General features: G+C 46.0%; 1 long non-coding RNA gene and 1 other non-coding gene across 2 annotated transcripts; one reads left to right on the top strand and one right to left on the bottom strand.

Moving 5' to 3' along the window:
- Window positions 1-591: 591 nt before the first annotated feature.
- On the top strand, window positions 592-721 carry LOC131767524 (small nucleolar RNA SNORA33). Its single transcript, XR_009338732.1, has one exon. It is a non-coding gene; the product is annotated as a small nucleolar RNA SNORA33 (small nucleolar RNA).
- Window positions 722-2,917: 2,196 nt separating this feature from the next.
- On the bottom strand, window positions 2,918-9,745 carry LOC136792307 (uncharacterized). Its single transcript, XR_010835947.1, has 3 exons — window positions 9,626-9,745; window positions 6,324-6,853; window positions 2,918-3,975 (listed from the first exon to the last, which is right to left on the bottom strand). It is a non-coding gene; the product is annotated as an uncharacterized lncRNA (long non-coding RNA).
- Window positions 9,746-22,408: the final 12,663 nt, after the last annotated feature.

Raw genomic sequence — 22,408 nt, 5'->3', positions numbered from 1 at the left:
GTAGGGATACATCCTAAGTTTCATGGAAATCCCAAGGAAGAGTGGGAAAGCAGCTGAGGTAAAAACACTTGCATGAAATTCTGCCATGTGCTACAAGAGGGTGGAACCTGGAAGACATTATTCTAGGTGAAAACTGCCAGACCAAAGCAAAACAAAACAAACCAAGAAAACATAGTATGACTCCACTTTTGTGAGGCCCCAGGAGGAGTCAAATTCATCGAGACAGAAGAAGAATGGTGGTTTCCAGGGGCTGGGAGGGGCGGGCGATGGAGAGTTAGTGTTTAATGGGTACAAGTTTCAGTTTGGGAAGATGAAAAATTTCTAGATGGTGGAGATGGGTGCACAACAGTGTGAATGAAAACACGGCTGAACTGCTTAAAACTTGTTGAAGCCAATTTTCTGGGCTTTTGTTTGTTTGTTTGTTTTTGGCTGTGCTCTAAGGCACGTGGGATCTTAGTTCCCTGACCAGGGATCGAACCCATGCCCCCTGAAGTGGAAGCGTGGAGGTCTTAACCACTGGCCTGCCAGGGAAGTCCCAAAGTCAATTTTCTGTTATGTATATTTTACCACAATTTAAAAATATGTTAAACAAACCCAGTCAATGAATCTGCTTACCCGAATGTGTTTCTGCAGAAATTTAGAAAATGCTGGCAAGAGGAAAGCCATGTTACAGGCCTTAAAAACATTGAAGTCATTAAGGCCCCTGAAAATGGCTAGAAGACATTTTAATGATGGGAAGCATTTTCATAAGACATGTGCTAATTTTTTAAAGCTTTGCTATAACTAGTGCTAACAACTTAGTGGAGTTGCCAAATATTAGTAAAATCGCATATGTTTTTTTTTAGGACTATGGCAAAGAGTCTCAGGCCAAGGATGTCACTGAGGAGTACTTCAAATGCAAGAAATGATCAAATAAAAAAACTGGGCTCTTGTTCCTCAAAAAATAAATAAAATACAATACAGTAAAATAAAAATACATTAAACAGTTTAAGAATGGTATCACATATAGTAATTGAGTCAAGAGCTTTTTATAAGATTTCAAAAGCCTAATATATGTCATATTCTTATAAACTGCAGCTCCAAGACGTGTTTGGTTAAATATCTTTTCTTAATAAACATGGAAAAACTAAAACCACCACCACCACTCTGGGCCCCAGAGATTTCAACACATCAGGTCACATGGAGACCTGGGGCAGCTTTGCAACATCTTTAGGAGAACAGATCGAGGTAGGTCACTTACCTTCTCTGTGGGCACCCAGCCCTCGTGCTATTCAAGAGAGAATCTGATTTTTTTTTGCCTCTATCGAATATTAGGAATTCATGTTGGACAGCAAGTCTCCTCAAACCACAGGCCTGTGACCAGAGGAAAAAAGCTGCCTTCACTTGCCAGGAATTGTAAATTGTACTAACTGCATGTAGAAATTACTGTTTAAGGCCTGCTTTCCTTAAAATGGAGATGTGTGATATTTAACATGGGTGACAAAACAATTCAGTGAGGGAACGAATAGACTTTTCAACAAATGATGCTGGGACAACTGAGTATCCACATACACAAAAATGAAATTAGACTCCTACCTCACACCATATGCAAAAACCAACTTAAAATGGATCAGGGCTTCCCTGGTGGCGCAGTGGTTGAGAGTCTGCCTGCTGATGCAGGGGACGCGGGTTCGTGCCCCGGTCTGGGGGGATCCCACATGCCGTGGAGCGGCTGGGCCCGTGGGCCATGGCCGCTGAGCCTGCGCGTCCGGAGCCTGTGCTCCGCAACGGGAGAGGCCCCAACAGTGAGGCCCGCATACCACAAAAGGAAAAAGAAAAAAAAAAAAAAAAAAAAAAAAGGATCAGAGGACTTCCCTGGTGGTGCAGTGGTTAAGAATCCACCTGCCAGTGCAGGGGACATGGGTTCGAGCCCTGGTCCTGGAAGATCCCACATGCCACAGAGCAGCTAAGCCCGTGTGCCACAACTACTGAGCCTGTGCTCTAGAGCCCTCGCGCCACAACTACTTAAGTCCGCAACAAGGGAAGCAGCCACCGCAATGAGAAGCCCATGCACCACAACGAAGAGTAGCCCCCACTCACCAGGACTAGAGAAAGCCCACGTGCAGCAACGAAGACCCAACACAGCCAAAATTAAATAAATAAATAAATATTTTTTAAAAAAAGGATCAGAGACCTAAATGAAATAACTAAAACTATAAAACTCTGAGAAGGGCTTCCCTGGTGGTGCAGTGGTTGAGAGTCTGCCTGCCGATGCAGGGGACACGGGTTCGTGTCCCGGTCCAGGAAGATCCCACATGCCGTGGAGCGGCTGGGCCCATGAGCCATGGCCACTGGGCCTGTGCGTCCGGAGCCTGTGCTCCGCAATGGGAGGGGCCGCAACAGTGAGAGGCCCGTGGCAAAAACAAACAAACAAACAAAAACTCTGAGAAGAAAATATAGGGGTAAATGTTCATGACCTTGGGTTAGACAAAGACTTCTTAGATATGACCAAAAGCTCAAGCAAGAAAACATAGATAAATTAGACTTCATCAAAATTTAAAACTTTTGTGCTTCAAAGGACACCATCAAGAAAGTGAAAAAATCCACAGAATGGGAGAAAATCTTTGCAAATCATATCTTTAATAAGGGACTTGTAGCTAGAATATATAAAGAACTCTTACAACTCAATAGTAAACCGACAAATAATCTAATTTTAAATGAGCAAGGTATCTGAGGAGACATTTCTCCAAAGGAGATATACAAGTGGTTAATAAGCACATGAAAAGATGCTCAACATCATTCGACATTAGGAAAATGCAAATCAAAACCATGATGAGGAATATATTTAATGCCACTGAATTATACACTTACAAATAGTTAAAATCATAAATATTATGTTCCATACATTTTATCACAATAAGACAAACACCATGAGATACTACTTCACACCCATTAGACAAGCTATTATAAATATGACAGATCATAGCAAGTGTTGGCAAGGATGTGGAGAATTGGAATCCTTATACATTGTCGGTAGGAATGTAAAAAGGTGCAGCCATGTTCAAGAACATCTCCTCAACATGTTAAACATAAAGTCACCGCATTACCCAGCAAGTCCACTCCTGGGTCTATACTCAAGAGAAATGAAAACATGTCCACACAAAAACCTGTACACAAATGTTCATAGCAGCATTAGTCACGATAGCTAAAAATTAGAAGCAACCCAAATATCCATGCACTGAATGGATAAGTAAAATGTAGTATAACCATACAATAGAATATTATTCAGCCATAAAAAAGCATGAATGGGCAATTCCCTGGTGGTCCAGTGGTTAGGACTCCGTGCTCTCACTGCTGAGGGCCCAAGTTTGAACTCTGGTTTGGTTGGGGAACTAAAATCCCACAAGCCACGCAGCACGGCCAAAAAAAAAAAAGAAGTACTGATACATGCTACAACATGGATGAACCTTGAAATCGTTATGCTAAGTGAAAGAAGCCAGTCACAAAGATGACGTATCTTATTATTCTATGTGAAATGCCCAGCATAGGCAATATTTATTGAGATATAGAGTAGATTAGTGATTGACTGGGAGGAAAGTGTGTGTGTGGGGGGAGGGAATGACTGCTGATGACTAGGAGTCCTTCTATGGGGTGATGAAAATATTCCACTATTTTTTTTAAAAATAAATTTATTTATTTGTTTATTTTTGGCTGTGTTGGGTCTTCGTTGCAGTGTGCAGGCTTCTCATTGTGGTGTCTTCTCTTGTTGCGGAGCATGGGCTTTAGACGCGTGGGCTTCAGTAGTTGTGGCGCACGGGCTCAGTAGTTGTGGTTCGCGGGCTCCAGAGCGCAGGCTCAGTAACTCCATGGCATGTGGGATCTTCCGAGACCAGGGCTCGAACCCGTGTCCCCCGCATTGGCAGGCAGATTCTTAACCACTGCGCCACTAGGGAAGCCCAATATTCCACTCTTTATTGTGGTGATTGTTGCACCACTCTGTGAAAATAGTAAAAACCATCAAATTGTATGCTTCGAAAGGATTATTTTATGGTATGTGACTTATATTTCAATCAATCTGTTTTGAAAGGTTGGTGGGGGTCCAAGGGCCTGGGCCAGAGGAAGGGTTGAGAAATGCCTGGTCTCTTCTTGCGTCCTCAGGGCAAATGTCTACTCTTTGTGTCTCCCTCTTCGCCTTGCCTCCTGGGAACCTCCTCCAGCTGCATCTTGCCGACCTTTCGGAGGATATTGGGGCTGCCCATTGGGAACCGCCTTGAACACTCTTTGCTGAAAGGGACTTCTTGGGAACAAACTGCAGTGTGAAGCTGGGTTTCAGCTGATTCTGCTGACGATGTTGGAGTTGGTACTCAGATGAGTTTACACCTTGGCCCTGCCGCTGACTTGCTGTGTCATCCAGTAAGTCCCTGACCTGCTCGGTGCCAAATGGGAACTGGAGTAAAGTGAGCCTGCCTCAGGATTCTCTTGCTGTGGGAGCCTTTTTTTTGGCAAAATGATAGTAACTAACCTTTGCACAGCCTTTTTTACACACATGCCTTATCTTAGCTGACCCTGTGGAATAGATCTGATCCCCAGTGCAGATGTGGAAACGGAGGTACAGAGAGTTGGGTGAGTTTCCCAGAGCCATCCAGCTGGCACAGTGGCGCTGGGCCAAAGCCTTGGCCTTCGGCTCTCCTGACTCCAAATTCTGCGCTCGTTCCTCTCCACGGGACTCCCTTGTGTTGACACTTTCTACTTCTAAAATGCCTACCTCGAGAAAAACAACTTTCAAATTGGTCCCAGCTCCTGTGTTTTCAGCCCTTGGAGACAGCTCCTCTGCAGCCGTCCCTCTCTGGCCATTTGCCTGCTCTAGGCCTCCAGCCCACTTCAGTTCTGCAGAGCATCTGGGCCCTGATTTCACCCGGCTGAACAGGACAGGGCTGGTTCACCCTGTGACAGCGGGTGAATGTTTCCAGGAAGGACTGATGCGGGGGTGGAATGAGGGCCCAGTTCTCTGTAAAAGAACTTTAATCCCCAGCCTTTGATTATGGCACACAGGGCCCTTCACGATCTGGTCTCTGCCCACCCCTATGCCCGGTGGGGTTTTTAAATAGCTCAGCGTTTCCGGAAAGCACCACGGGCTTCTACAACATCTGCACACATTGACCCTTTAGATCTTTCTTTGCTTGTCCACCTCCTAAGCTGTTCTTCAAGCTGCCCCAGAGTGACCTTCTCCTCCAGGAAGCCCCCCGCCCCACAGCTCCCTTCTGCTCCCGACCCCGTCCTCCATCAAACATCCAGCATGACGAACATCAGAGCAGATGCGGGTGCTGCCCGCCCCCGCCCCCCCCGGGCCCAGGTCGCTCCACCGGGCTGCTGCACCCATCCTCCACCCGCCGAGAGTGATGGTTCCAAGGCCTCGCAGCCACCCCAGCTGTCCTTCTGTGTGCAGAATTGCCCTTGGCTGACAGGAGCCTCCTTGCCAGGGAGGTCACCACCCCCATAAGCCAGTAGCCAAAGTCTGAAAGGGGAGTAGGAAAGGCCAGTCCCTTTGACCCAAGGGGAACCATTCCGCGGTGCGGGTGTGTCCACCCCCCACCCCCACCCCCCGCCAGCACACACACGCCCTCTGGACCAGGTCGGGCTAGACCGACCTGAGGCTTCCTGCTCAGCAATGACCTTCTTCACTCCTCCCTCAGGGGTAACTTCCTTCAATAAACCCCAGATTCCTGCTATCACATTGCACTGTGATGAGCAGTTTTCTTATTGTGTCCCAGACCGCGCTCTGTGCTCGCCGAAGGCAGGGATTTATTGCTCTGTTTTGGTGGCCTCACCTCCTAGTTGGGGACCCGACGGAGAGCAGGTGCTCTGTGTTGAGTTCTGTCCAGGTTCTGAGCTTCTGTGCGTCCCTGTCTTCCCATTTCTGTCTCCCCCGATGCCTTTCCTCCAGGACCCTCTCCTAACCGGGCCTCCCTCCTCTCTTCCTCCTCCACCCACCAAGTGCCAGATAGATCCCTGCCCCCCCCCCCCCCCCCCCCCCCCGTCCTGCCCCTTGCAACTTAGATTTGAAGGAAAGAGACTGGCAGAGCTGTAGAGTGGCCGGGGTGGGGGCAGCTATGCATCACCCCCCACCCATCCCCGGGGACTGGGCCGCAGGAGGCTGTTGGCAGAAAGCGTCCTCGGCCCCCGGTGGGCGGCTGCTCCAACTAACTGCTGCTCTGGAGTCCCCCTCGCTTGCTCTCTGTGCTTCTTCACTTCATAAACGCGTTAGGAACCGAGGTGCTCCCACTCATTTCATTCGTTCCCACCCACTCACAGCACCAGCCCCTGTCACCAGAGGAATGTCTTGCCTCTGAGGCTTGCTGACTCTCCAGGCAGCATCCAGCTCACTTAGCAGCTGAGTGAGTGCGGCGTCAGCGGCCCAGGAAGGAGGGCACGCGCAGCTGATCGGATGGAGCAGGTGGGTCTCAGCAGAGGCCTCCTCCTGTTGCACAAAGCAGAGGAGCAGGGGCCAAATCCACCCCAGAGGCCCGCCCTGGGAGGGCTCATCTCACCTAATTCCCCTCAGTCAATCGTGCACTGTTTTTGCTGCCCCACCTCCATTCTCCTCATATCCCTCTGCAGCCCCAGCAGCCCCTGGGCTTCCAGCAGGTAACTTGTGGGGGGGGAGCGTAGCAACTGACCCCAGTAACCATGATGATTGGTCCAGGGCTGGGCAGGTGACCTGTCAGAGCCAATGAGAGGCATTGAGACTCAGGTTCAAAATTCTGGGACAAAGGTGCTCACTCCTTTTAGCTGGACTTGAAACTGGAGAGGATGGGGGGTTTAGAGCTACTGGCTCCAGGTTGCTACCAGGTGAAACATGAGACTGAAGCCATCCCTATAGAAGAAAGAGAGAGAAATTATAAGAAACTGAGTCCTGACTATATCCTGGAGTCCTGAGTCCAGCCATACCTGAAGCTGCAATAATACAAGGACTTTTGGACTTCTGAACCTCAATATACTGCTTTACTTAAGTCAACCTGAGTTGAGTGTTTTGTCACTTTCTTGTTGAAAGAATTCTAATCAATACAGGTATTTGCTACCCTATTTAGCTGATTCTAAGATATACATTCTTTCTGATTGTGTCGTGATGGAGACACCATTGTTTGCAAATGTGAGAAATTGAGCACAGCTGCCTATATTGTCTTGTCTTCATCTGATTTAGATGCCCTGTTCATACTGCACGTACTGAATTTAGTGCTATTTAAAATATCTTCGAAAAGATCATAGCGTGATTCAGCATTTGGATAAAAAGTGATGATGCAGAAAGACAGGGATATGGAGCAACAGGGAGTGAAACTGATACCAGTGAAACAAAGTTTTCTCTTTGGAGAGATGACTGCTCTGCTCTTACAAAGCAACAGCAAGTGTTTTGCAGAACCTAAGGCAGGAAGACAAATGAGGAGCAGGAGTTGTATTACATTTTGTTCCTAACCTGTGGGTAAAAAGATTGACTATCTACGTACACCAAGCAATGGAGCCTAAGGCGGGAGAAATTGCCAGTCTCACAGAAGAAATGAGAGGAATCTCCAAGCCAGGAGAGTTGCGGTGACTGGTTTATGGCTTGTCCAAGACTATCATTAAGACGTTTTGTCACAACGCAATTGGTGTGTTTTCTTTCTTAGTGGTGCATCTTATAACCATTGGAATATGTTATTACTCCCATTTTGCAAATGTGCTGTTAAAGTCACCTGCTCAATGGTTGGACCTAGAGATTGTCATACTGAGTGAAGTAAGTCAGAGAAAGAAACATATCATATGCTATCACTTTTATGTGGAATCTAAAAAAATGGTACAAATGAACCTATTTACAAGACAGAAACTGAGTCACAGATGTAGAAAACAAACTTATGGTTACCAAGGGGGAGAGAGAGGGATAAACCGGGAGATTGGATTGACATATACACACTACTATATATAAAAGATAACTAATAAGAACCTACTGTATAGCACAGGGAACTCTACTCAATACTCTGTAATGACCTATATGGGAAAAGAATCTAAAGAAGAGCGGATATATGCGTATGTTTAACTGATTCACTTTGCTGTACAGCAGAAATTAACACAACATTGTAAATCAACTATACTCCAATAAAAAAATTAATTAAAAAATTTTTTTAAATTAAAAATTAAATGCAAAATAAATAAATAAATAAAGTCACTTGCTCAAGGTCACAGGCTAGGTCTGAACACCATGGACTTGACTATTATGTTACATACATCCGCCACCCTGGGAGGGCCCAGGTTCCCACTGGTCAAGGAGGGATGGAACTGGGGACACTTCTGCCATCCCTGCCCTGCTGTCTGAGCGCCCTGGCCTAGGCTGGATGGCAGGAATGTAGAATCAGGTGGTTCCCCTGTCCTGGCCTTCAGTACTATTTGCTGAGTTCACTAGCTCAGCCCTAAGAAGGATCTCCGGCTCCCAGATGAATTTTTTTTTTTTTTTTTTTTTTTTGTGGTATGCGGGCCTCTCACTGTTGTGTTCTCTCCCGTTGCGGAGCACAGGCTCCGGACGCACCGGCTCAGCGGCCATGGCTCATGGGCCCAGCCGCTCCGCGGCATGTGGGATCTTCCCAGACCGGGGCACGAACCCGTGTCCCCTGCATCGGCAGGCGGATTCTCAACCACTGCGCCACCAGGGAAGCCCGAGAAGAAAAAATTTAAACAAAGTTTTTCTCTGCTCGTTTGGGCCTCCTTCCTCCCCTCTAGTGTGCACTAGGCATCTGCATTATGTGTTAACCAGATCTTCCCCACAGCAGAAACACCCGCTAAGCCATCAAGATCAATTTTTCTTCTTCTGGCACCAGCCATGTAACTCCTTAGAAGATGACATTATTTACTTACAACCTTATTAATGTTGCTAGTTCTATTATGTATATTCTGCCTATCTTACAAGATGATTTTTTCTTGTATTAGCAAATGTGTGACTGAGCCTCCAACAAAGTAATGATGACCAGGTGACCCGCAACAATTGGCCAAATATATAGTTCTATAAGATCAATGACTGTCACAGTGTAACTGTAGCTATGGGAAGAAGCAACAAGAGGGAACTATCTCCTGGACCACAGCAAACTAGTCAGACAGGTGGTTCAGAGGCTTTTGGTGACTGTTAACAGAGCCTAGTCCAGTAATAACACACTGAGTGGCCTGTCAATGAAATCCTCGCCCGGCCTGGGAGTGAGCGTTCCTGGTGCCATGGGACAAACTGGTCATGAAATGCCTCCCAAACCTTCATTGAAATTAATACTTAAAGGGAAAGGATTATAAAATAAAGAATGTTGCCCACCATCCAGTTCTACAAGAATCAAGTCATTAGCCACTGCAGTTGCTGATATACAATACACCCTGCAAGGAATTCGGGGCGAAGGTCAGGATGAGGCATTTTGTGCTCCGGGAAAACGGGCAGAAAAGGCCCTCAGATAGTTAGATATTTTCAGGAGAAAATATTAGGAACCCGGTTTCCTGCATCTTCTCATACTTAGAAAAGCACTAAAACCATTGACTAAGCTCTCTGCTCCTCGAGAAGAGTGGAAACCTGCCAGGATGTGTGCTTGATTGCATGCACCCCCTTTGTCAAAATCACAATATATACTGCCCCACCCCCCCTTACCTCTTCAGAACAGCTCTCAGAGCTTTTTGAAAGACTCCCTCCTGCTGGGTTATAATCCTCAGGCTGGCTCCAATAAAATTCTCCATTTCTTTCTTAGGTTGGCCATTGATTAATTTTTCATCGACCTGATGATGGGAAGTCAGATTAGGAGCTGGAGGTACCCCTGATGGGGGCCCTCTTGGGAAGATTCCATTACTTAGGCCCCTTCCCCTGGGACTCTAGAACAAAACCTCCTAACTCCGGGGTCACTGGGGTCTCTCTGTGCCTGGCAGGTTGAAGTAAATTTCAGGAGGCAAGGCCAGCCCTTGCCCCAGCTCCACAAAGCAACCACTCACCTCGGCTTCTCAGGAATGTGATTGTAATGAAAAAAATGTTGCCTGCTCTTCCAGTTCTACAAGGATCAAGCCATTAGCCGATGCAGCTGCTCTGCCCACAGACTGTGTGCCCAGAGGGGAATTCAGGATGGGGAAAAATGGGAAACATTCTGTGCTTTGGATATACGGGCCCCCTAGATAGTTAAGATACACAATTAAGGAAAATTTTCAGTGACCCCAGATTCTTGCATCTTCCTATACATAGAAAAGCACTAGGGAGTTCCCTGGAGGTCCAGTGGAGGACTCGGAGAGCTTTCACTGCCTTGGCCCCGGGTTCAATCCCTGGCCCGGGGAACTAGGTAGGATCCCTCAAGCCACGTGGCCAAAAACAAAAGAGAAGAAAAGAACTAAAATCATCTACTTGGATGTCTTTCCTTTGTGATTAGCGGTAATCTTTTGATGCTTGACTACATGTTTTTTCCAGCAAAAAAAGTTCCTCTATATCCTGGCTTCTCGCTTACCTCTTCAGAGCAGTTCCTCAGAGCTGTCTGAGAGGCTGTCTCCCGGGCTATAGTCCTCAGAAAGGTCCCCAAATAAAACTTAACTCACAACTTCTACGTTGTGCCTTTTTCTTTCAGTAAACAGGGACATCACTGGAGACTCAAGGAGGGGTGACATCCCAGGATCCTCACTTCCCACTCCCCACCATGTCGCAGTGTAACCTGAAAATTCTTTTCGCCCAGGCACTTAGGAGAATTCTGACTGTCTCAGGTCTTCTGGGGGGGCATGGGGCGAGGCGGTTCCCTTCTCCTCCATGTGAGTTTATCAGGGAATTGTTTTCCTGAACAAATCAATAGTGCTTCTCCCGAAAGGAATTCCAGTGAACACGGTTTCTCCAACTCATCACCATCGGATTTAGGTTCTTTATTGTAATTCTCGTTAATCATTCCAACCCTTCAGTAAAAGCTGAACACACTGTGGTGTGGGAGACAGACACAGAGTGAGAGACGGAAGCAAGAAGCTCTGGCCTGGAGCCTCTGGGAAGGAGGCAACATGGCCCAGGAGTCTGGGCTCTGACCCACACCGAGGGGAAGGGTGGCCCCCAGCAGCGCTGGGAGTGAGGGACACACACAGCGAAGACTCCGGAGACCTGAGAGAATGTTCACTCCCCCGCTGTGGGTCAGAGGAAGCTGCCCCATAGCCTGGCAGAGGCCGAAGGCTGTGGCAACAGGCATGTTTAGGCCTCATTTTACACAGGACAAGATTGACCTTCAGGGACACTCAGGAATTGACCTGAGGTCCCCTGGCCAGCAGGGCAGAGTCAGGCTGGGCACTACACCTGTCTTTCCACCACGTTGCCCTGCCTCTCCGTTCTGAGTCTCTTGCGAAGTGTCTGTTTCCTTACTGCTCTCACCTGGTACGCCTTGTTCACCTGTAGGGAGCTGGTACCATGAGTGTCGTATGATCGATTAGCGTGACTCATATCAGCATTTCTTCTGCTGCTGGTTTTTACCACACTCTGGTTTTCTGAGACTTGGGGAGCAGGGGGGCATCGAGTATCCCTGTCCATTCAAGCAAGACAAGATCATCGTTTGAGAATGAATCGGTAGAATAGCAGCCCTCGCGGGCATGTAAAGCATTACTTCAGAACACTGTCCTAGTCAGGTAGGACTTTGTAGGGAGAGGAACCAGTACAACTGGATCCCCCAACTCAGAGCACAAACAGACCTCCAGCTAATTGCTAGAGTCCTTACCCAGGCCCCCCCCCGATTTGTGATTTGCCCCCTGCTGAGAAGGGCTTCAGGCATGGCTCATCCAGAGATGTGAATGATGTCCTGAGGACCCTGTCTCTCTCTCTCTCCTCCACTTTTTGGTCCTGTTGGGCTTTATTCTCAAGTCTTCCCTTGCAACCTGAGAACAAGATGGCCACTGGCAGCTCTAAGCCTACCTTGTCTTTATGGCTTATGAAGTTAGAGGAGAAGACGGAGCATCTTTTCTTTGCTTTTTTTTTTTTTTAAAGTTACAATATTGCTTCTGTTTTTTATGTTTTGGTTTTTTGGCCATGAGGCACATGGGATCTTAGCTCCCCTACCAGGGATTGAACCTGTAACCCCTGCATCGGAAGGTGAAGTCTTAACCACTGGACCGCCAGGGAAGTCCCCTAGAGCATCTTTTCTTAATGGCTCTGGCAGGAGTCCCAGGGAGCACTCAGACTGGCCTGGTTTGGTTGCATCCCTCTTCCAGGGGCACGGAGTAGTTTGGCCAGAATTCGATTGCATTATATGAGCTCTTTGGGGTAAGTAGCAGGGCTCAGATCCACTGAAAGCACACAGACTGAAAAATATTTCTAAGGAATAGGTCTGGGCTACTCCCCAGAAGGTCTACTGGGCTGACATCCACTTGACCTTCTGGGTATCACCCCCTGGCAACATGGACACCGTTGACCAACCTGTTTCAGTCAGACTGCTTCTGGCTTCAAAGCACAACACAAAATTCAAACAAGCCTGTAAATGGTGAGGAAATGTATTTATGTGAAACTGAAAACCCAGCATCAGATCAGCCTCCAGTGGTGATATAATCAGCTGCTCAATAAAGCTGGTCGGGGAAATGACAGGTCGTTTCAACAAATGGTGCTGGGACAATTGGACGTCCACACTCAAAAAAAAAAAAAAAAAAAAAAAGAATGTAAATGCTTACCTCATGCCACGCGCAAAAATGGATTCAAAATGGATCATAGACCCAAACGTAAGAACTAAAACTACAAAGCTTCTAAATGTACGAGAAAATCTTTGTAACCTTGATTTTAGGCAATGATTTCTTAGATATGTCATCAAAAGCACAATCCATAAGAGAAAACTTATAAATTGGACTTCCTCAACATTAAAAAATCTTTCAAAAGGCACCGTTAAAAAAAATGAAAGACAAGCCACAGAACGGGAAGAAAATATTTGCAAATCAAAAATCCAGTAAAGGACTTGTATCTAGAATATACAAAGAACTTGCATAACTCAATAATAAGACATCCCAATAAAATGAGCAAAGGGTTTGAACAGATACTTTACCAAAAAATGATATGTGGAAGGCAAATAAACACATAAAAAGCTCTCAAATCATTAGTCATCAGGGAAATGCCAACTAAAACCACAGTGGGATTTCATGACATACTCAGTAGCATGGCAATAATCCAATGACTGACAATACCAAGCGCTGGCGATGATGTGGAGGGCTGGAGCCCGCATAGTCTACAAGTGGGAATGTAAAATGGCAAAACCACCTTGGAAAAGCGTTGGTAGCGTCTTTAAAAGTTAAACATATACGGGCTTCCCTGGTGGCGCAGTGGTTGAGGGTCCGCCTGCCGATACAGGGGACACGGGTTCGTGCCCCGGTCCGGGAAGATCCCACGTGCCGCGGAGCGGCTGGGCCCGTGAGCCATGGCCGCTGAGCCTGCGCGTCCGGAGCCTGTGCTCCGCAACGGGAGAGGCCGCGACAGTGAGAGGGCCGCGTACCACAAAAAAAAAAAAAAAGAAAAGTTAAACATATACACTTATCATATGACCCAAGCAGTCCCACTCCTAGGTATCTACCCAAGAGAAATGAAAATATTGTCTCATTATTCACAATTGCCCCAAACTAGAAGCAGTCCAAATGTCCATCAACTTGCACATAGATGAACAAGTTATAATGGTACCTTGGCAGATGATTATCCTCCAAATGGAATTTTTCTCTGCAAAGTAGTTTAGAACACTGGTTAAAGGACTCTGGGCTTACTAGCTGCGTGCCCTTAACATATTTAGATTCCCTGAGCCTCACTTTTTTCACCTATAAAACTGAAATATGAATACCTACCTCATAGAAGGAGAGTGAGAATTAAATGAGGGAATGTAGATAATATGCCTCAAATAGTGCTCAAAACAGTTATTTCTGGAGTATCAGTTTTACTTGAAGGATGAGGGGAAAGTCATATAATTTTAAAGGGAATTGATTTAATTATTTACTTTTATATGAAAACAAAAACAGATATCACACATAGATGGTCATCTTATATATGGAAAAAGAAAAAAATATATATATATATATTTGACGCCTACCTCGTAACATACCAAAAATAATTTCCATAAGGACTGCACATCTGAAGCTAAAATAAATAAATAAGTAAAGTTTTTAGAACAGAACATAGAAGAACATATTTCTGACTTGGGAATAGGCAGATCTTTCACAAACAGGAAATGAAAAGTGCTGATCATGAATGAAAAAAATATTAAATGAATTCTATGAAAACTAAGAACCTCTATTCATCAAAAGACACCATTAAGGGAGCAAAAAGACAACCCGAAAATAGGATAAAATAGACAACCCAAAATAGGATAAAATATTCTCTCTATATATATATCTGATAAAGATCTCAAAGCCAGAATTTTAAAAGAACAACAAAACAATAAGGAAAAGATAGAAAACCCAAGAGAAAAATGGGCAGAGTCAGACACTTCACAAAAGAAGCTATCCAAATATAGAATAAACATAGGAAAAGGTTCTTAACTTCACTACTTTCCAGGGAAATGCAAATAAACTAGAGTATGATACTACTCCACTTGATTGGATAAAGTAAAAAGGATAAAAAATATCGTCTAGACAAAGATGTGAAGCAACAGGAACTCTCTGAATTCCAGTTGCTTTAGAAAGCTAACCAGCAGTACATACTAAAGCTGAAACTATGCCTCCCCTATGACCCAGCAAATGTATTCCCAGCAGACATGTAGGCAGGTGTATGGGTTTTTTTCTGTTTCAATACAGATGAATCATCCTTGCATTTTAATGTTTGTTTTGCTGGTAATTAATTTTTATGACTTTAAGAGTGTAATATTAGTTATTGCTACAGTATTCTACAAACCAAACCACTCTACAATTCAGTGGCTCACAAATCTATAGTTCAGCTAGGAAGTTCTGCTGATCTTGGCTGTTGTAGGCATGTGTATGTTAACCAAACGACATGCATATAAGAATATTCATACCAGCACAGTGTGTAACAGCCCACACTGAAACAACCTATGTCAGCAGAATGGATAAATGTATTATAATAGATTTATACCGTGCATTGAGAATGAAAAAACTACATCACACACGGGGATTATGGCCTAATCTCACTAACATAGTTTTGAGCAAAATAAACCAGACTCAAAATACTTTAGATTGTATTGTTTCATTTATATACAGAACAAAAATAGACAGAACTAATCTATGCGTTCAGACACCGAGACGGAGGTCACTTGGGGTGGCAGTGAACAGAGAGGGAAGGAGATGGACTCTGAGGACCTGGTCTTGATTGGGTGCTGGTTAAACATGTGTGTTCGTTTGTGACACTCCTTCGAGCTGTACGGTTATGATACATACCTTCTCTGCACACTTCTGAAGTGTCTACACTTCAGTAAAAGGAAACAGAACAAAACCAAATACGGATATATTAGGACATTGAATTCAAAATGTGCCTAAATAAGAGCCTCGTTTGCTGCAGGTTTTCTGGCTACTGCTGGCAGGGGATGATCTCTTTTCTACTAAGGTTCTTTGGTGGGAAAGTCTGAAAGCACCGCTGCCATTTACCATGGTTTTGAGGGCCACCTTCAGGAATCCTCCACCCAGAGCTTCTCGAAGGGGGCTGGGGTTCCGGGCTCCTGCACCAGTGCTCTCGGGATCGGGCTGAAGCGAGTGAGGCGTGGCAGGACAAGTACACGGTCAGATCCTGTTTGTTCTATATGTTAATTTTTGATATTTTGTTCATCCTGGGCTTCCTTTGCTCTTAATTTTGTTCTTTTTGAAACATTATTTATCTTGATTATTGAGGTTTTTTTGGTGTCCACTTAAATTTTGTGTCTGATTCTCCTCACTCGACACTATGACAGCCTGGCCAGCTTTCACTTAAGAAGAAAAGAAAGAAAAAGCTCTGCTAGCTTTTATTTTTAAAGCAAAATCTTTATGCTCCCCAAGCAGCAAGAACTTAAAAAAAAATTTTTTTTAATTTTTCACTTTCGAATTTTATTTATTTATTTTTTATACAGCAGGTTCTTATTAGTTACCTGTTTTACGCATATTAGGGTATATATTGTCAATCCCAATCTCCCAGTTCATCGCACCACAACCACCGCTCCCCCACTTTCCTCCCTTGGTGTCCATACATCTGTTCTCTACATCTGTGTCTCTGTTTCTGCCTTGCAAACCGGTTCATCTGTCCCATCTTTCTAGATTCCACGTATATGCGTTAATATACAATATTTGTTTTTCTCTTTCTGATTGGAGAAAGAACTTTCAGCGGGGTTTCTCCTCTCACCATTTACGGGTGTTATCTAGGGAGTAAGGGAGGGGTTACCAACAGCTCTTCACCACGAGGGGGCGCCAAAGAACAGTTTATAAAGCCGAACTCTCTGGTAACGGTGTCCGGCAGGCGTTCCCCAGCCTGGATTCCTTTTCTCTGACAAAAACCCATGCATTTTGTGAGTCTGCCTCTCTCTACGCGCCTGTCTCAACTAGGCTCCAAATACAGGAGCCAAATTCAATATAAGAGTATGCTTGGATTCTATCCCCCAAATACCCAAATAAGATATTTATATTGGCTGCAACGATCAGAAAGCCAAAATAAAATCCCATGGGTAAGCTGTGACGAAGTCAGAGAGTGGCAGGGACATATATACACTACCAAATGTAAAATAGATAGCTAGTGGGAAGCAGCCACATAGCACAGGGAGATCAGCTCGGTGCTTTGTGACCACCTAGAGCGATGGGATAGGGAGGGTGGAAGGGAGATGCAAGAGGGACGGGATATGGGAACATATGTATATGTATAACTGATTCACTTTGTTGTAAAGCAGAAACGAACACCATTGTAAAACAGTTATACTCCAATAAAGATGTTAAAAAAAAAATCCCATGGGAGTTTGAGCTGGTCAGACTTGTGTTTAAACCCTGGCTTGTGTAATATGGGGCAAGGTATCTTGGTAGGGTGACCAAACTTCTGGGTTGGCCTGGGGCTGTCCTGGTTTTAGCACTGAAAGTTCTGCAGCTCAATCTCTCAGTTCCTGCGAACTGAGTTTGGTGACCCTACTTGCTTGACCCTCAGTTTTTCTGATCTGTAAGATGGACATAATGTCAGTACCTACCATTGAGAGAACTGAATGAGAGGATGATATACATAGTAGGTGCTGAATAAAAAACTAGCTTAGTTTTGTTATCGAGTAATACTGCAGTCGGTTGCAGGCATGGCCTGAGTTCCTATGAAACCATTTAAACAGAGCCCCAGCATTTTTATCACCCTGCTCATGCATTCAATTCAATTACAATATTTGCTGAGTGCTTATCAATAAATTGTTGGCAGTTTAGCAGTTATGGGCACATTTTTTCAAATGATTGACATTTCTCAAGGATGTCATGATCTTTAGGGGACAAGGAAAGACATAAAGCGTTTACAGAGTAGAGGAAAAAAAAACAATCCAAGGCCACTGCCAGCACCCTGTGGGTCCTAAATTCCGCGTCTGGGAAACAGTAGTGGTCTCCTAACTTATCTCCCCAGCCCCATTTCAGTTTCCCTCCAATCCAATCAACTAACTACCAGGTAACTCCTCTTAAGACACAGTTTGGATCCTGTTTTCAAAAGCCCAATCAATACCCACCTGCCTTGGCATTCTTTACTTTTTAAAACAGGGACTCCACCAAGGCTTGAAAGCCTTATCTCTCAAACAAACCAGACTAATCCCTTGCTCAAATATGCCCCATGTTTCCCTTCCTCCATGCAGTTACTCATGGTGTTCCCTAAGCTGCAGGGCCCCACCTCATTACCGCCTATCAGACATAAACTCCTTCACGTGATCTCACTGGCTTTCCACCAGACACAAGCTCTCCCTTCTCTTATTTCATTAATACCATCCTTACAGCATTGTTCGTATTGGTGCCATTTATAGACCCTGTTCTTGATTGCAGGCAAGGATTGTCTATTTCACTTTTTAATATCTCCTCTAGTTCCTTGTGTGTAGCCAACAAATGTTTATTGAATTTCAGCCAGAGTTCTCATTTTAGTATCTGTACCCTGGCTTTGCTAGTTTTTAGCTGTCTGATACCGAGTTACTTAATTAACCTCTCTGTCTCAGTTTCCTTATCGAACAATGTGGATCATAACAGCACCCACCTTGGGGTTAAAGAATGAAAGACAACAATGCACTCAGAATGCTTAGCATTGTGCTTGGCACACTGGAAGCTATGGATTATCAGAGAAGGGAAAGATCCATTTAGTCTGGAGGAATAGTGGAGGGCTTCCTGGAGGAAGTGGAATGTGAGCTGGGATATAAATAAATAAAGATAAAAGAGAAGACATTTAGGCAGAGGGACCAACCTGAACAAAGACTTAAGAAGAAACAGGAAAGAGCAAGATGTGCTGAGGATAAGGGAGATCAAGACCTGGGAAATGGGAGTTCCCTGGTGGTCCAGTGGTTAGGATGCAGCACTTTCACATTCAACCCCAGGTTGGGCAACTAAGGTCCCACAAGTTGCGCAGTGTGGCTAAAAAAAACCAAAAACCAAAAACAAACCTGGAAAATACCTTTCAAGAGTTTCCCCAGGAAGAGAGACAATGAGGAAAAGGACAAGTGGAGTAAATCTTCCAGGAGTATGGATTAGCAGGTTGGAAGGAGGGGAAATCAGTCTCTAGCGGTTTGCTGAAGGCTTCTGTCGTTGGGTTTGCCCATTTCAGCAACGACAACAAAATTAGAAGTGGCCAGTTAGATGGGTGACAATCCAACTTGCAGCAAATGATGAAAATGGACAAAATGACAACTACTGCTAATTATTAGCAGGGTTAAGCCTAAAATCCCATATTTGTGTTAAATAATTAATTAAAGATGTATAAGAAAGAGTGAATTTGGCTTAGTAGCAGATGGTGGGGGAAAAGCATTAAAGGAAAGAGGGTGGAAAGGATTGGTTACAAAGTCATTTTGAGCCAGAAGGTCAAGGCAGCCACTAAACTTGCTAACGCAATCTCATAGTGTACTCATGGATGTACGGGGTCAGATCAAGGACGGCCAAGGTCTCACTGTACTCTGTGTTGGTCTGATCACACCTGCGTATTTTAGGTACTCACATTTTGGTTGCAAGGAACAGAAACCCAAGAGGGAAGGGAATGAATTGGCCCCCCAGCGTTAGACTCAAATGGTGCCCCTCCCAGATTTCCTTTTTTTAAAAAAATATTTATTTATTTGGCTGCACTGGGTCTTAGTTGCAGCATGCAGGATCTTTTTTTTTTTTTTTTTTTTTTAAGTTGAGGCATGCATACAGGATCTAGTTCCCTGACTAGGGATCAAACCCAGGCCCCCTGCATTGGGAACATGGAGTCTTAGCCACTGGACCACCAGAGAAGTCCCTTCTCCCAGGCTTTCTTTAACAGGTCAGTTCACCCATCCCCAAGCTGCTGTGAGTATCGGCAGCTAAGGGTTCCCAGATGCCCAAAATTCTGGAGAATTGCCCTCTGCTGAAGGGAGCAGTTTTGGTGACCTTAAGCCCTTCATGACCCATGGCCAATGGCTGAGAGATACTGGGGGGATAGCCACGCGGTATGGTTTATGCTCCAGAGCTTTCTGCTGTGGATCAGGCCAAGGTAGGATTGGAGCCTTTCTTGGCTCTTTCCCTTTCCCTGTTCTGGTCAACTTCCTCTGTTATAGGTTTCTCCTCCCTCAATAAATCCTATTCACTGGACCTCTCTTACAGGCAGTTTCTAAGGACCCTGACCTAAAACAACTATGAAATCCAACAGTCAAAAAATAGCTGGATCCAGGCTCTCAGAGTCATCACCCCTTGTGGCCTTTATCGGTATCTCAGCTCTGATAGTTTGTTGGTTCTCATATCGGCTTTATGCTCAAGCAAGTTCTTTCCTGTGGTCTCCCTGTCAGCTCCAGGTGCAGAGCTGGACAGTTCAGCAGCCTTAGTGCAAAAAGAGCTTCTCCCTCCTAGTAGTTCCAACAAAGAGCCCAAGACTCATTCCAGTTGTACCATCTTGGGCCACATGTCTTTCTCTAAATCAGTCCCTGCAGGTGGTGGTGGGGAGGGGTGAACAGCGATTTGATTGATCAGGACTGGGCTGTGGGCCCGCCCCGGAAAGGTGAGAAGTCAAGTCAGCCCCAGGCAGCCAGCCATACAGACCAAGAATGGGGAGAAGTGGTAGCCCAGAGGAAATATGGGTGCCCTTCCCAGAAGAGAGAGGACGTTTGCTGGAAGGACAACCGAAGATGTCCTCATGAAGTCATTGGGATAGTGGGGAGCATGGAAACCATCATCTGAGGAATGGTGGCAAGAGAAATAGACTTAATCCCTGCTATTTTGGGGGATGGGTAGAGGGTGTGGGAAAGGAAGCATACTCATCATCTTCAAATATTTGGAATGCTGTCATGACGAAGTGGGATTAGACGTGTTCTGTGTTGTCTTTAGCAGATAACATTAGCATTTAGGGTTAGAGATTACAGGGAGGCAGATCATATGAATACCATCTATATATGATATACATATCATTCACACACACACACACAAAATATATGTATACAATTTAAGTTGTCCTAAAAAAAGAACAGGCCTGTCTGAGAGCTGGTAAGCTTGCCACGTCTGGGAAGCTGAGTGGGATGTCACTCTTCCCATGACTAATAACATACGCCATGCTTGCCTCTCACCCTGGCTGTTTCATGAGGGCTGTGTCTAGGTAGACCCTATCTGGAATGCTCCAGCCTGGTCTTGTCTTGAGGAAATTCTGCCCCACCCCCAAAATTCTGACCAGCAGTGCTTTTGTCTCTGAGGCGTACCTCTGGGCCCTCTAGTTAGTCACGATGCTTGGGATATTCTGCCTGGTCACCTCAGCATGTGCCATAACTTCGCCCAGTTTGGTAAGAGCACCCAGAGGGTACTGACTATCTCTTTTGTCTCACTCCCTCGAGAAATATTTGTTGAATACATAATATATCAGGACTTTTGAGGAAGAATTCTTGCCTTGGGGGAAGGTATGTCACTAAGGGGTCACACGGATCCCGCCTGTGGAGCTGCACGATTCTATGACCGGCTGTGACACTGAACTTGAAGCTGATGGATAGATGAGTAATTGGGAATACCCAAGGCCACTTCGGCTTTTGCAGCTGTTGGAGGGGGAGAGGCACCCTCTCCTGCCCTTCCTCTGAGAGTTACACCAATGCCAGGCTTTTGGGGGAGAAGAGGGGAGCATATTAAGAATTTACTCTGGAATGTAAAATGAGCTGCCGGTTTTCAGTTTTTGTGCCTTCACACTTCTCCGGCCTAAAACTGGAAGAATGCTCTAGCCCCCTTCTTCCTGTAGCTACTGTTACTCCTCCCTCCTTACCCTGTCTGGTGACACCATCCCCGGGAAGCTTTCGGGAAAACACTTCCCCCCCTTTCCACCCCGCTAAGTTGGAGTTATTTCGCCTTTTCTGGGCTCCCTCCCATTGCTGGGGGAGGGGAAGCAAATGGCCTGCCTCAACCAAGGCACTTACCGCCGCGGACCTTGCTTTCCGTGTTTCTCTCTCCCTCTTAGCCTGCATTATTTCTCCTTGTTGAAGTCAGAGACCAAGTCCCTGTGTGGCCTCTGTGCCTAACGCAGGAGTCCCGCGCATGCACACACCACCACCCCCCAAACGCCCCACACCCCTTCGCTACGTGCGGAAAAAGTAGGACATCAATCAGCATTTTAGAATTTTAGAATTGCAAGAGTCGTCGGAGTCGTGTAGTGCAGTCCTCCCTTCTACAGAGGCTCTTCCTGAAGTCTTCTGATACAAGCTTTTGGGTTCATTCAGCCTTTCCTTCGTGAAGCCCAAAGCACTTTTGCTGTTAATGATCTCAACATCCTGGGCGGGTAAAGGAGGGGCAGGTAGGTGCCAGTATCCTCCCTTTTACAGTAGGGGAAACTGACTCAGGGAAAAGAGACGGCGGGCTCCTGCGGGGCGGGGGCTGTAACTGGAATTCAGGACTCCGGGGCCAGGGCGGAATTTATTGTGTCTCCTTTTGGGAACCGTGAAAGTAAGTAATCGATTTATGAGCCCCAGGCGGGGACCCTTCAGGCCCCTAGAAGGATTGTGATGGGGTCGGGAGGATTAATGCACTAAGCGCTCGCGGCACTGACCCCTTGGCAATTTAGCGAGGTCTGGCAGAGTCCGCCGCCCTTCCCGTGACTGGGTGACCAATGGGCTGCGGCCTCTTTAAGACCCCAGCGCCCCGCCTCCGGCTCGTCTCCGACCTCCTCCCACCTCCTCGCTGCCGCTCCCCCAGTTCGACTTCCCTCGGCAATGAGGTCATCTCCCTGCTGCCCATTGGCTGCGCTGGACCGTCAGTCACAGGAAGTCCCGCCGCCGTCCTCGCCCGCCTCGTATCCCTCTTGTCCCCCCGCCCTCCCCTTAGTCCTCGGTTCCCGGCCTCCACGAGGCCTCTGATTGGTCAGCGCTGCTGT

Source organism: Kogia breviceps, chromosome 12, assembly GCF_026419965.1.
Source record: "Kogia breviceps isolate mKogBre1 chromosome 12, mKogBre1 haplotype 1, whole genome shotgun sequence".
Classification (NCBI taxonomy): domain Eukaryota; kingdom Metazoa; phylum Chordata; class Mammalia; order Artiodactyla; family Physeteridae; genus Kogia; species Kogia breviceps.
Note: the sequence above shows the minus strand (reverse complement) of the source record. Positions and strands in the feature narration are given on the sequence as shown.